The sequence below is a fragment of the Ranitomeya variabilis genome, chromosome 1, assembly GCF_051348905.1.
Source record: "Ranitomeya variabilis isolate aRanVar5 chromosome 1, aRanVar5.hap1, whole genome shotgun sequence".
In the NCBI taxonomy this organism is placed as follows: Eukaryota; Metazoa; Chordata; class Amphibia; order Anura; family Dendrobatidae; genus Ranitomeya; species Ranitomeya variabilis.
In genome coordinates, this window is record NC_135232.1 from 48,816,388 (window position 1) to 48,830,606 (window position 14,219).

Sequence of the window (14,219 nt, forward strand, 5' to 3'; positions counted from 1 at the left end):
TCCAGTTATATCAGCTAAGTCTGCCTTTTGCTTTTTGCTATTTGTTTTGGTTTTGTATTTTTGTCCAGCTTGTTCCAAATCTATATCCTGACCTTTGCTGGAAGCTCTAGGGGGCTGGTGTTCTCCCCCCGGACCGTTAGACGGTTCGGGGGTTCTTGAATTTCCAGTGTGGATTTTGATAGGGTTTTTGTTGACCATATAAGTTACCTTTCTTTATTCTGCTATCAGTAAGCGGGCCTCTCTGTGCTAAACCTGGTTCATTTCTGTGTTTGTCATTTCCTCTTACCTCACCGTCATTATTTGTGGGGGGCTTCTATCCAGCTTTGGGGTCCCCTTCTCTGGAGGCAAGAAAGGTCTTTGTTTTCCTCTACTAGGGGTAGCTAGATTCTCCGGCTGGCGCGTGTCATCTAGAATCAACGTAGGAATGATCCCCGGCTACTTCTAGTGTTGGCGTTAGGAGTAGATATATGGTCAACCCAGTTACCACTGCCCTATGAGCTGGATTTTTGTATTCTGCAGACTTCCACGTTCCTCTGAGACCCTCGCCATTGAGGCCAGTATTAAATGTTTAATGCATTGCAGAAGAGGGATTATAAGAAAGAAGATTCTGAGTTTTTTTTTTTTTTCTTCTTCCCCTTTACCTCAGAGTGGCTATGCTTGCTGCAGACATGAATGTCCAGACCTTGATTACAAGTGTGGACCAGCTGGCTACTCGTGTGCAGGGCATACAAGACTATGTTATCAGAAATCCTAGGTCAGAACCTAAAATACCGATTCCTGAACTGTTTTCCGGAGACAGGTTTAAGTTTAGGAATTTCGTGAATAATTGTAAATTGTTTTTGTCCCTGAGACCCTGTTCATCTGGAGATTCTGCTCAGCAAGTAAAAATTGTTATTTCGTTCTTACGGGGCGACCCTCAGGATTGGGCTTTTTCGCTGGCGCCAGGAGATCCGGCATTGGCTGATCTTGATGCGTTTTTTCTGGCGCTCGGTTTACTTTATGAGGAACCCAATCTTGAGATTCAGGCAGAAAAGGCCTTGCTGGCTATGTCTCAGGGGCAGGACGAGGCTGAAGTGTATTGCCAAAAATTTCGGAAATGGTCTGTGCTGACACATTGGAACGAGTGTGCACTGGCCGCTAATTTTAGAGATGGCCTTTCTGAAGCCATTAAGAATGTTATGGTGGGTTTTCCCATTCCCACAGGTCTGAATGATACTATGGCACTGGCTATTCAAATTGACCGGCGGTTGCGGGAGCGCAAAACCGCAAATTCCCTCATGGTGTTGTCTGAACAGACACCTAATTCGGTGCAATGTGATAGAAAAACCGCAAATTCCCTCATTGTGTTGTCTGAACAGACACCTGATTTAATGCAATGTGATAGAATCCTGACTAGAAATGAGCGGAAAATTCATAGACGCCGGAATGGCTTGTGCTACTACTGTGGTGATTCTACACATGTTATCTCAGCATGCTCTAAACGTATAGCTAAGGTTGTTAGTCCTGTCACCGTTGGTAATTTGCAACTTAAATTTATTCTGTCTGTAACTTTGATTTGCTCACTGTCATCTTATCCTGTCATGGCGTTTGTAGATTCAGGTGCTGCCCTGAGTCTCATGGATCTCTCATTTGCTAAGCGCTGCGGTTTTACTCTTGAACCATTAGAAAATCCTATTCCTCTTAGGGGTATTGATGCTACACCATTGGCAGCAAATAAACCGCAGTATTGGACACAGGTTACCATGTGCATGATTCCTGAACACCGCGAGGTGATACGTTTCCTGGTTTTACATAAAATGCATGATTTGGTTGTTTTAGGGCTGCCATGGTTACAGACCCATAATCCAGTCCTGGACTGGAAGGCTATGTCAGTCTCAAGTTGGGGCTGTCGTGGTATTCATGGGGATTCCCTGCCTGTGTCTATTGCTTCTTCTACGCCTTCGGAAGTTCCGGAGTATTTGTCTGATTATCAGGATGTCTTCAGTGAGTCTGAGTCCAGTGCACTGCCTCCTCATAGGGACTGTGACTGTGCTATAGATTTGATCCCAGGCAGTAAATTTCCTAAGGGAAGACTGTTTAATCTGTCGGTACCTGAACATACCGCTATGCGTTCATATATCAAGGAGTCTCTGGAGAAAGGACATATTTGTCCGTCTTCTTCCCCTCTTGGTGCGGGATTCTTTTTTGTGGCAAAAAAGGACGGATCTTTGAGACCTTGTATTGATTATCGGCTTTTAAATAAGATCACTGTCAAATTTCAGTATCCTTTACCGCTGTTGTCTGACTTGTTTGCCCGGATTAAGGGTGCCAAGTGGTTCACCAAGATAGACCTTCGTGGTGCGTACAACCTTGTGCGCATTAAGCAAGGTGATGAATGGAAAACCGCATTCAATACGCCCGAAGGTCATTTTGAGTACTTGGTGATGCCTTTTGGGCTCTCCAATGCGCCTTCAGTTTTTCAGTCCTTTATGCATGACATTTTCCGGAAGTATCTGGATAAATTTTTGATTGTTTATCTGGATGATATTTTGGTTTTTTCTGATAATTGGGATTCGCATGTGGAGCAGGTCAGGTTGGTCTTTAAAATTTTGCGTGAAAATTCTTTGTTTGTCAAGGGCTCAAAGTGTCTCTTTGGTGTACAGAAGGTTCCCTTTTTGGGGTTCATTTTTTCCCCTTCTGCTGTGGAGATGGACCCAGTCAAGGTCCGAGCTATTCTTGATTGGACTCAGCCCTCGTCAGTTAAGAGTCTTCAGAAGTTCTTGGGCTTCGCTAACTTCTACCGTCGTTTTATCGCTAATTTTTCTAGCATTGTGAAACCTTTGACGGATATGACCAAGAAGGGCTCCGATGTAGCTAACTGGGCTCCTGCTGCCGTGGAGGCTTTCCAGGAGTTGAAACGCCGGTTTACTTCGGCGCCTGTTTTGTGCCAGCCTGACGTCTCACTTCCCTTTCAGGTTGAGGTGGATGCTTCGGAGATTGGGGCAGGGGCCGTTTTGTCGCAGAGAGGCCCTGGTTGCTCTGTTATGAAACCTTGTGCCTTTTTCTCTAGGAAGTTTTCGCCTGCCGAGCGAAATTATGATGTGGGCAATCGGGAGTTGTTGGCCATGAAATGGGCATTTGAGGAGTGGCGTCATTGGCTCGAGGGTGCTAAGCATCGGGTGGTGGTCTTGACTGATCACAAAAATCTGATGTATCTCGAGTCTGCTAAACGCCTTAATCCGAGACAGGCCCGCTGGTCATTGTTTTTCTCCCGCTTTGATTTTGTTGTCTCGTATTTACCAGGTTCAAAGAATGTGAAGGCCGATGCTCTTTCTAGGAGCTTTGTGCCTGATGCTCCTGGAGTCGCTGATCCTGTTGGTATTCTTAAAGATGGAGTTATCTTGTCAGCTATTTCTCCGGATCTGCGACGTGTGTTGCAGAGATTTCAGGCTGATAGGCCTGAGTCTTGTCCACCTGACAGATTGTTTGTCCCGGATAAGTGGACCAGCAGAGTCATTTCCGAGGTTCATTCCTCGGTGTTGGCAGGTCACCCGGGAATTTTTGGCACCAGAGATCTGGTGGCCAGGTCCTTTTGGTGGCCTTCCTTGTCAAGGGATGTGCGGTCATTTGTGCAGTCCTGTGGGACTTGTGCTCGAGCTAAGCCTTGCTGTTCTCGTGCCAGCGGTTTGCTCTTGCCCTTGCCTGGCCCGAAGAGACCTTGGACACATATCTCCATGGATTTCATTTCTGATCTTCCGCTATCTCAAGGCATGTCCGTTATCTGGGTGATATGTGATCGCTTCTCCAAGATGGTCCATTTGGTTCCTTTGCCTAAGCTGCCTTCCTCTTCCGATCTGGTTCCTGTGTTTTTCCAGAACGTGGTTCGTTTGCACGGCATCCCTGAGAATATTGTGTCAGACAGAGGATCCCAGTTCGTTTCCAGGTTCTGGCGATCCTTTTGTAGTAGGATGGGCATTGATTTGTCGTTTTCGTCTGCTTTCCATCCTCAGACTAATGGACAGACGGAGCGAACCAATCAGACTTTGGAGGCTTATTTGAGGTGTTTTGTCTCTGCTGATCAGGACGATTGGGTGACATTCTTGCCGTTGGCTGAGTTTGCCCTTAATAATCGGGCTAGTTCCGCCACCTTGGTTTCGCCTTTTTTCTGCAACTCTGGTTTCCATCCTCGCTTTTCTTCGGGTCATGTGGAGCCTTCTGACTGTCCTGGGGTGGATTCTGTGGTGGATAGGTTGCAGCAGATCTGGAATCATGTGGTGGACAACTTGAAGTTGTCACAGGAGAAGGCTCAGCCCTTTGCCAACCGCCGCCGCGGTGTGGGTCCCCGACTACGCGTTGGGGATTTGGTATGGCTTTCTTCCCGCTTTGTTCCTATGAAGGTCTCCTCTCCCAAATTTAAACCTCGTTTTATTGGGCCTTACAAGATATTGGAAATCCTTAATCCTGTATCTTTTCGTCTGGATCTTCCTGTGTCGTTTGCTATTCACAATGTATTTCATAGGTCCTTGTTGCGGCGGTACATTGTGCCTGTAGTTCCTTCTGCTGAGCCTCCTGCTCCGGTGTTGGTTGAGGGCGAGTTGGAGTACGTGGTGGAGAAGATCTTGGATTCTCGCCTCTCCAGGCGGAGGCTTCAGTACCTGGTCAAGTGGAAGGGCTATGGTCAGGAGGATAATTCCTGGGTGGTCGCCTCTGATGTTCATGCGGCCGATTTGGTTCGTGCCTTTCATGCCGCTCATCCTGATCGCCCTGGTGGTCGTGGTGAGGGTTCGGTGACCCCTCACTAAGGGGGGGGTACTGTTGTGAATTTGCTTTTTGCTCCCTCTAGTGGTTACTGGTTTTTTGACTCTGGTTTTTCTGTCATTCCTTTTATCCGCACCTGGGTCGTTAGTTAGGGGTGTTGCTATATAAGCTCCCTGGACCTTCAGTTCAATGCCTGGCAACGTAGTTATCAGAGCTAGTCTGCTGTGCTCTTGTCTACTGATCCTGGTTCCAGTTATATCAGCTAAGTCTGCCTTTTGCTTTTTGCTATTTGTTTTGGTTTTGTATTTTTGTCCAGCTTGTTCCAAATCTATATCCTGACCTTTGCTGGAAGCTCTAGGGGGCTGGTGTTCTCCCCCCGGACCGTTAGACGGTTCGGGGGTTCTTGAATTTCCAGTGTGGATTTTGATAGGGTTTTTGTTGACCATATAAGTTACCTTTCTTTATTCTGCTATCAGTAAGCGGGCCTCTCTGTGCTAAACCTGGTTCATTTCTGTGTTTGTCATTTCCTCTTACCTCACCGTCATTATTTGTGGGGGGCTTCTATCCAGCTTTGGGGTCCCCTTCTCTGGAGGCAAGAAAGGTCTTTGTTTTCCTCTACTAGGGGTAGCTAGATTCTCCGGCTGGCGCGTGTCATCTAGAATCAACGTAGGAATGATCCCCGGCTACTTCTAGTGTTGGCGTTAGGAGTAGATATATGGTCAACCCAGTTACCACTGCCCTATGAGCTGGATTTTTGTATTCTGCAGACTTCCACGTTCCTCTGAGACCCTCGCCATTGGGGTCATAACACTGTAAATCATTCAGCTGCCGCAATGAAAACTAAATCTCCGAACACTAACAAATACTCGGAGACCACCTGAGCAATGAGTATACTCGCTCATCACTAATCAGGGCCTAAATTTAGTTTGGTAGTGGTTTTATTTTGTAATGAAAATACTCTATGAAATCTGGATCTTCTCAACAAAACCAACGTGATAGCTCCCATGAATGGGCAATGCATACTACCGCTGTGAACATTAACATGCTATTTCTTGGAACTTTTCCATTATTATAGTTGTATAGTTGTACCAGGCACTGCTGATTTGCATTGCTTGTTATTCCTTATCCCATTTAATTTCTCTCTGTTTCTGATAAGTATTAAACCATTCATCGACTGTTCCTCCCTCGTGCATCCTGTGCGTTGCATCCGGTCACCTGCATTACAAGTACACGCGTGGAGTGTGAAGGTTAGGCTGTCTGGTCTAAACCCACAGAGAAATATGTAGCAAAGTTCCTACTGGCTAAGATAGAAGAGGAGCAGAAGATGCCCCTGTCTTACGTGTAAAGGGCACATGAGCATCAGAACTGGATGCTGGAGACATGCAAGAAGGCGGCTGGGTCTAATGGATCGCTTTTGACATCATGGAGATGGAAGGGTGCATGTGCGTCTAGAGATGAGAGGATCTGACAAAATTTTAATTTGTCAATTTGCACAAGGTTTTCTCAGGAAATTCAATTTGCATCGAAGTTATTCTCCATGAATTGAATGTCCCTTATACCCTTTAGACTCTAGAGCTTAAAAAAACGTAAGATGTAAAAAAAAAAAAAAAAAATACTTATATTCACCTCACTAATTACCTGTCTGGCCCCTCTTTGGCAAGAAGACAAGCCGGCGGAGGCAGGATGATGCAGCAATGTTCTGCTTTAAACCTTGTGTTCTGACATCATGTGCATGTGATGCATACCATTTATTGTATCTAATCATTGCACAGACAAAGTGCCATCTTCATAGCACCATTATTCTTCATGTCTCTTTGGCAAGATAATGCCCATTACTCACTGCAAATACTGTTCAGGAATGGAAGAACATGACAAAAGTTCAAGGTGTTGGCTTGTGTCTCGGTTCCACCCCTCAGTGTGTCTTTCATCCGGTTACTGACAATTCAACCATCCAATCTGGTACATAGGCGTGTTGAAGCTGTCAGTGCTTTGATTTACAGCTCAGCCATCCAATCTGGTGCAGGGGCATGCTGAGCTGATTGACAGCTCGACTATCCAACCGAGACTGAGAGGCGTCGGCTGTCACCAAGTGTTCATTATCCCAGGTGATTGCCATGCTACTTAAGTGAGCTGTTTCCTCCAGACCTCTGCCATTTAGCTAGTGTGGTTTGTTTCCTCTGTGCCTCAAGTTCATGTATATTGATCTTTCGTTGCCTGACCTTGGATCTCGTTCTGACCATCTGTCTGTTTAACCCCTTCTGCTCTGATCCGCTATCTTCCTGGTATTTCGACCTCAGAACGTTACCTGGCCACGCTTTTATCTCTTCCTTCTGTTTATGACTTACCCTCCTGGCTTCTGACCTTGGACTTCTTGACTATCCTGACTCACGGCTTGGCCATGAAAAGTGACTAGCATCACAACTTGTCTCCAAATTCCTAGATCTTAATCCAATTAATCACAAAAGGGATGAGTCTGATTGGTGCATTCAGATCATTGGAAATGTGCATTGATTATTTTATCATTTATTTGATGACTGTGTGGTATGTAATAATTCAGACCATATGAACGTAGAATACTTGAATACCAAGGAATAATACTACCCTCGATTGTAGGCTCACCACATTTTTACCTTAATCCACAACCATCATACATATTATGTGACATCTACACATGCTTATGGTGAGTCAACACTTTTCGGGATGAATAAATCAGCATTTTACCCCCGAAAGTATTATAAACTGGCATTTGGCAGTTTTCTAAGCAAACTACGGCAGGCATCATGTCAAAATCCATCTCAGTACATTGCATTGCAACCAGCGGTCCCAAAAAGTAATTAAGAGAAGCAATCTGTTTGAAGTTGCAGAACAGTTGTCTCTGCTGCGCAGCTGTTAATAAGCCTCTATTTTCTGGCTATTGTCAATGGCTTCAGGTCAACATCAAGTCATCCAAGATAACCGGGAAGAAGAAGGCAGGAGTCTTTTTTTTGCCTCCTCTTCGAAGATTCTTTTTGACGAGGATAGGAAAAGACCCTGAAGGGATCTTAGTGAGCGTCAATATGTTTGGCATCCAACGTGTTCCTAGCCCCTAGTACCTCAGAGACAATGGGGCCTGGCACCGGATAACGCAGCCTGTAGTTTGGCTTTCTGTATATGAGCCGTACATGCAGAAAATAACACTCCAGGCTGGTGTAAAGAGCTCATATTACATTCCCCTGCAGTAACAGAAGAGGCATTAGACAAAGCCATGACTCTTAATGGCACCCATCAGAAAAACATCTGAGCTTGGGCCTTCAATCACGAACACTGCAGGATTTAAAAATGAATAAACTTCACATTGCGTTTCTCTTATTTATCCGTTATGCAAATTGGCCCTGAGAGGATGCATTATGTTCGCTGCATGGCACATTTCAGACCTACATTGCCTTTCGTCGAGCAACTCCAGGGTTTTTTTCTGCTGCAAAGTCGACGACGGCTTCTGTTGCAAATGAAAATGAAGAGAGCAGCTATAAACTGTGTAACGGGCCCGGGCAAGAGTCCATCTACGGACCTATTAAAAGCTTTCCATCAGATTTTAACTCTCCGATATCCAAAAAAGACTATAGACAATTCTTGGATCAAAGCCATTGTATCAAATGAGCGGCAGGTAGGTCAACTTCTGCCAGGATTACAGAGCCTGCCTGAGATTCACAAATTTCGGGAGTACAAACCTGCCCAATATCAGAAGATAGAAGAAAAGTCTACTCTAAAAATTAATCAGGCTCCAACATTTCGCAAACAGAGATTTTAATGGGGAGTATGAAAATCAGCTAACCGAAAATGTATGAGAATAGGACAACAGAAAACTTAGGAAAATCAGATAACTGAAGATGTATGAAAATCAGACAACCGGAAATGTATGAAAATCAAACAACTGAAGATGTATGAACATCAGATAGCCAAAAAAAGTTTGAAAATCAGATAACCAAAAATATCTTAAAATCAAATAATTGAAAATGAATGAAAATCAAACAACCAAAAATACATGAAAATTGGATGACTGAAAATGTATAAAAATCAGATAGATGAATAGATATTAAAATACTACAACTGGAAATATATGAAAATTGGATAATTGAAAACATATGAAAATCGGATAGCCAAAAGTGTGTGAAGATCAAACAATCAAAACTGTATGAAAACTAGATAACTGAAAATGTCTGAAAATTGGATAAGCAAAAATGCATGAAAATCAAATAAGTGAAAATGTATGAAAATCGGATAACCAAAAATGTATAAAAATGAGATCAATAAAGATGTATGAAAATGAGTCAACCAAAAATACAGTGCCTACAAGTAGTATTCAACCCCCTGCAGATTTAGCAGGTTTAATAAGATGCAAATAAGTTAGAGCCTTCAAACTTCAAACAAGAGCAGGATTTATTAACAGATGCATAAATCTTACAAACCAAAAAGTTTTGTTGCTCAGTTAAATTTTTATAAATTTTAAACATAAAAGTGTGGGTCAATTATTATTCAACCCCTAGGTTTAATTTTTTGTGGAATAACCTTTGTTTGCAATTACAGCTAATAATCGTCTTTTATAAGACCTGATCAGGCCGGCACAGGTCTCTGGAGTTATCTTGGTCCACTCCTTCATGCAGATCTTCTCCAAGTTATCTAGGTTCTTTGGGTGTCTCATGTGGACTTTAATCTAGAGCTCCTTCCACAAGTTTTCAATTGGGTTAAGGTCAGGAGACTGACTAGGCCACTGCAACACCTTGATTTTTTGCCTCTTGAACCAGGCCTTGGTTTTCTTGGCTGTGTGCTTTGGGTCGTTGTCTTGTTGGAAGATGAAATGACGACCCATCTTAAGATCCTTGATGGAGGAGCGGAGGTTCTTGGCCAAAATCTCCAGGTAGGCCGTGCTATCCATCTTCCCATGGATGCGGACCAGATGGCCAGGCCCCTTGGCTGAGAAACAGCCCCACAGCATGATGCTGCCACCACCATGCTTGACTGTAGGGATGGTATTCTTGGGGTCATATGCAGTGCCATCCAGTCTCCAAACGTCACGTGTGTGGTTGGTACCAAAGATCTCGATCTTGGTCTCATCAGACCAGAGAACCTTGAACCAGTCAGTCTCAGAGTCCTCCAAGTGATCATGAGCAAACTGTAGACGAGCCTTGACATGACGCTTTGAAAGTAAAGGTACCTTACGGGCTCGTCTGGAACGGAGACCATTGCGGTGGAGTACGTTACTTATGGTATTGACTGAAACCAATGTCCCCACTGCCATGAGATATTCCCGGAGCTCCTTCCTTGTTGTCCTTGGGTTAGCCTTGACTCTTCGGACAAGCCTGGCCTCGGCACGGGAGGAAACTTTCAAAGGCTGTCCAGGCCGTGGAAGGCTAACAGTAGTTCCATAAGCCTTCCACTTCCGGATGATGCTCCCAACAGTGGAGACAGGTAGGCCCAACTCCTTGGAAAGGGTTTTGTACCCCTTGCCAGCCTTGTGACCCTCCACGATCTTGTCTCTGATGGCCTTGGAATGCTCCTTTGTCTTTCCCATGTTGACCATGTTTGAGTGCTGTTCACAAGTTTGGGGAGGGTCTTAAATAGTCAGAAAAGGCTGGAAAAAGAGATAATTAATCCAAACATGTGAAGCTCATTGTTCTTTGTGCCTGAACTACTTCTTAATACTTTAGGGGAACCAAACAGAATTCTGGTGGGTTGAGGGGTTGAATAATAAATGACCCTCTGAAAAAACTTTTCCCAATTTAAAAAAAAAATAAACAAAGAAATAACATTCTTTTTTGCTGCAGTGCATTTCACACTTCCAGGCTGATCTACAGTCCAAATGTCACAATGCCAAGTTAATTCCAAATGTGTAAACCTGCTAAATCTGCAGGGGGTTGAATACTACTTGTAGGCACTGTATATGACAATGGGATTATGGAAGATGCATGAAAATCAGGCAACCGAAAATGTATGAAAATCATATAACAGAAAATGTATGAAAATCAGAGATAATAGAAAATGTATGAAAATCAGATAACAGAAAATATCTGGAAATGGAATAATTAATAATTAATGAAAATCGAACAACTGAAAATATATGAAGATTGGACAACCGAAAATGTGTAAAAATCGGATAACTGAAAAAATATTAAAACAATACAACCGGAAATGTATGAAAATTGGACAGCCAAAAATGTATGAAAATCGGATAACCAAAAGTTTGTGAAGATCAGAATACTGACACTGAATGAAAACTGGATAACTGAAAATGTATGAAAAATGGGATAATCAACGATGTATTAAAATAAGACAATCGAAAATGTATGAAAATGGTAACTGAAAATGTATGAACATCAGTCAACCAAAAATATGTGAAAATTAGATAATCGAAGATGTATATAATTAGACAACCGAAAAAGTATGAAAATCGGATAATCGAATCTATATGAAAATCGGATATCTGAAAATCTATAAAAATACACTAAACAAAAATATACGAAAATCAAACAACCGAAAATGTATACAAATTGGATAACCAAAAATTTATGTAAATCGGATAACTGAAAATGTATGAAATTTAGATAACTAAAAATGTATTAATTGGACAACCCCTTTAAAACAAGTTTTATCAATAGTTCAGTGGTAAAGGTTTAAGAAAGTGAAGACCAATACCATTGGTAGATACAATCATGTGAATACAAAAACACCATTATACTTGAGCAACCCTGTAAGACGTTTGTGTTTTCTTTCCTCATAAGTGAAAAAATTTAACTGTTTTCCATCCATATGCTGGATCAGATTTTCAGCAGTGTTTGGTCAGTTTCTCATTTGAACAAATATTGTCTCCATTTTTCTTTTATACCGACATGAAAAGCCCCGTAGCCTCTAATAGATAGGTGTTTTATCTTTGAGAAACATAAGGCATAAGGCTCTGTTTACATCTCTATTTAGACCTATTATTTATCTTATTTTTTTTTGCGTTAAACTCCAGTTCAAAGCCCTAACTATGACATACAAAGTCATCCACAACCTGTCTCCTCCATATATCTGTGACCTCGTCTCCCGGTACTTACCTACATGCAACCTCCGATCCTCACAAGATCTCCTCTGCTCCCCTCTTATCTCTTCTTCCCACAACTGCATCCAAAACTTCTCGCATGCTTCCCCCATACTCTGGAACTCTCTACCCCAACACATCAGACTGTCGCCTACCATAGAAGCCTTCAAAAAGAACCTGAAGACCCACGTCTTCTGACAAGCCTACAGCCTGCAGTGATCCTCAACCTACTGAACCACCACACAACCAGCTTTACCCTCCCCTAGTTTATCCTCACCCATCCCCTGCAGGCTGTGAGCCCTCACGGGCAGGGTCCTCCCTCCTTCTGTACCTGCTAGTGCCTTGTTTTTGCTCATGTTTATTGTATTTGTCTATATTTGCCCCCTTTTCACATGTAAAGCGCCATGGAATAAATGGCGCTATAAAAAATGTATAATAATAATAATAATACTTTATTAAGAATTGTTAGCATTTTTTAGTACATATTGTATTTTGTATTAAAAATTAGAAATCTTTCAATTTTACACTGGCCACTGGAGCTAATTTAGATATTATCTTCCTCTTGTTTTATGACACTCACATGCACATTAGCCACAATGAACAGAATCTTACCATATCTTTTGTATTGAAACATCGAATGAGCTTGCGCAAAGATCATTATTAGAGATGTAAATTCGCCCTTTTGGCCAAATTTTTCTGGGAAATTCGATTAGCAGGGAGGTTATTCTCTTCAAATTCAATGTCCTTGTTGTGTTCTGGGGTCTCTTCAGACCCCAGAGTGTAATAAATGTAAGACATAAAAAAATACCTTAGGCTAGGTTCTCATTTTGTTTTTGTGTGAGCGCTAACGGACAGCGTTGCACGGCAAAATTAATGCCGTGCAACGCGTCCGTTAGAGCTTCCATTGCCAGCAATGTTAAAGCGCCTTGCTAGCGCGTGCCATTTTCGGCACGCGCTAGCGATGTGCCGTTCTTTCGTGGTGCGCCTCGGACGCTACTTGCAGCGTCCGCGATGCGCCCGAGGACCGTTCCCCGCTCTGGCAGATTGGGGATCTGCGCTAGCGGGGACGTTTAACGCAACCCCTAAAAAGACATTGCGTTAGCGCAATCCGCTAGCGCTTAGTGCTAAACGGATTGCCCTAACGCAATCTGAACCTAGCCTAACTGCTCCCCTCTCCGGCACCTCCGGTCCTCATTGCGTTTTCTTATCACCACCACTTGCGATATGTTGAGGTCACTTCCAGTTGAACTTCCGGCTGTGATGAGTGTTATGACCTGGTGGTTAAGAGGCCACACTGATATGACCTGGTGGCTAAAACGCAACAAGGGACGAGCTCTGAGGAGGTGGTATCTCTACTGACCGCAATCCCTAATCCTAACAACCATACTAGTAATAGCCGTGGGATGTTCCTGACTCTCCCGAGACACCTCTTCACAGCCTAAGAATTAACTACCCCTAAAGAAGGAAATAGAAAGCTATCTTGCCTCAGAGAAAACCCCCAAAGGAAAGATAGCCCCCCACAAATATTGACTGTGAGTGAAGAGGGAAATGACATACACAGAAATGAAATCAGTTTTCAGCAAAGGAGGCCAATACTAAACTTGATAGACAGAGAGAAAAGGATACTGTGCGGTCAGTATTAAAAACTACAAAAATCCACGCAGAGTTTACGAAAATGAACTCCACACCGACTCACGGTGTGGAGGGGCAAATCTGCTTCCCAGAGCTTCCAGCTAGCCTGAATACGACATAGTGACAAGCTGGACAAAAAGAGACATATTTGCAAAGCAATAAGTCCAAAGCAAATGGACAAACAAGAATTAGGAGAAACTTATCTTTTGCTGACAAGGACAGGCCATATGAGAAATCCAAGGAGAGAACAAAATCCAACCTAAGACATTGACAGCTGGCATGAACTAAAGCCCAGAGCAGGTTTAAATAACAAACCCAGGCAAGGCGATCAGTGATGGCAGCTACTACAGCTACCTAAAGGAGCAGCAGTTCCACTCGAAACCACCAGAGGGAGCCCAAGGGCAGAACTCACAAAAATACCATTAGCAACCAGAAGAGGGAGCTCCAGAACGGAATTCACAACAGTACCCCCCCTTGAGGAGGGGTCACCGAACCCTAACCAGGGCTCCCAGGCCGATCAGGACGAGCCAAATGAAAAGCACGAACCAAATCGGCAGCATGAACATCGGAGGCAACAACCTAAGAATTATCCTCCTGTCCATAACCCTTCCACTTGACCAGATACTGAAGCTTCCGTCTCGAAAAACGAGAATCCAAAATCTTCTCCACCACATATTCCAATTCCCCCTCAACCAACACCGGAGCAGGAGGATCAACGGAGGGAACCATAGGTACCACATATCTCCGCAACAAGGATCTATGGAGCACATTATGAATGGAAAAAGAAGCTGGAAGG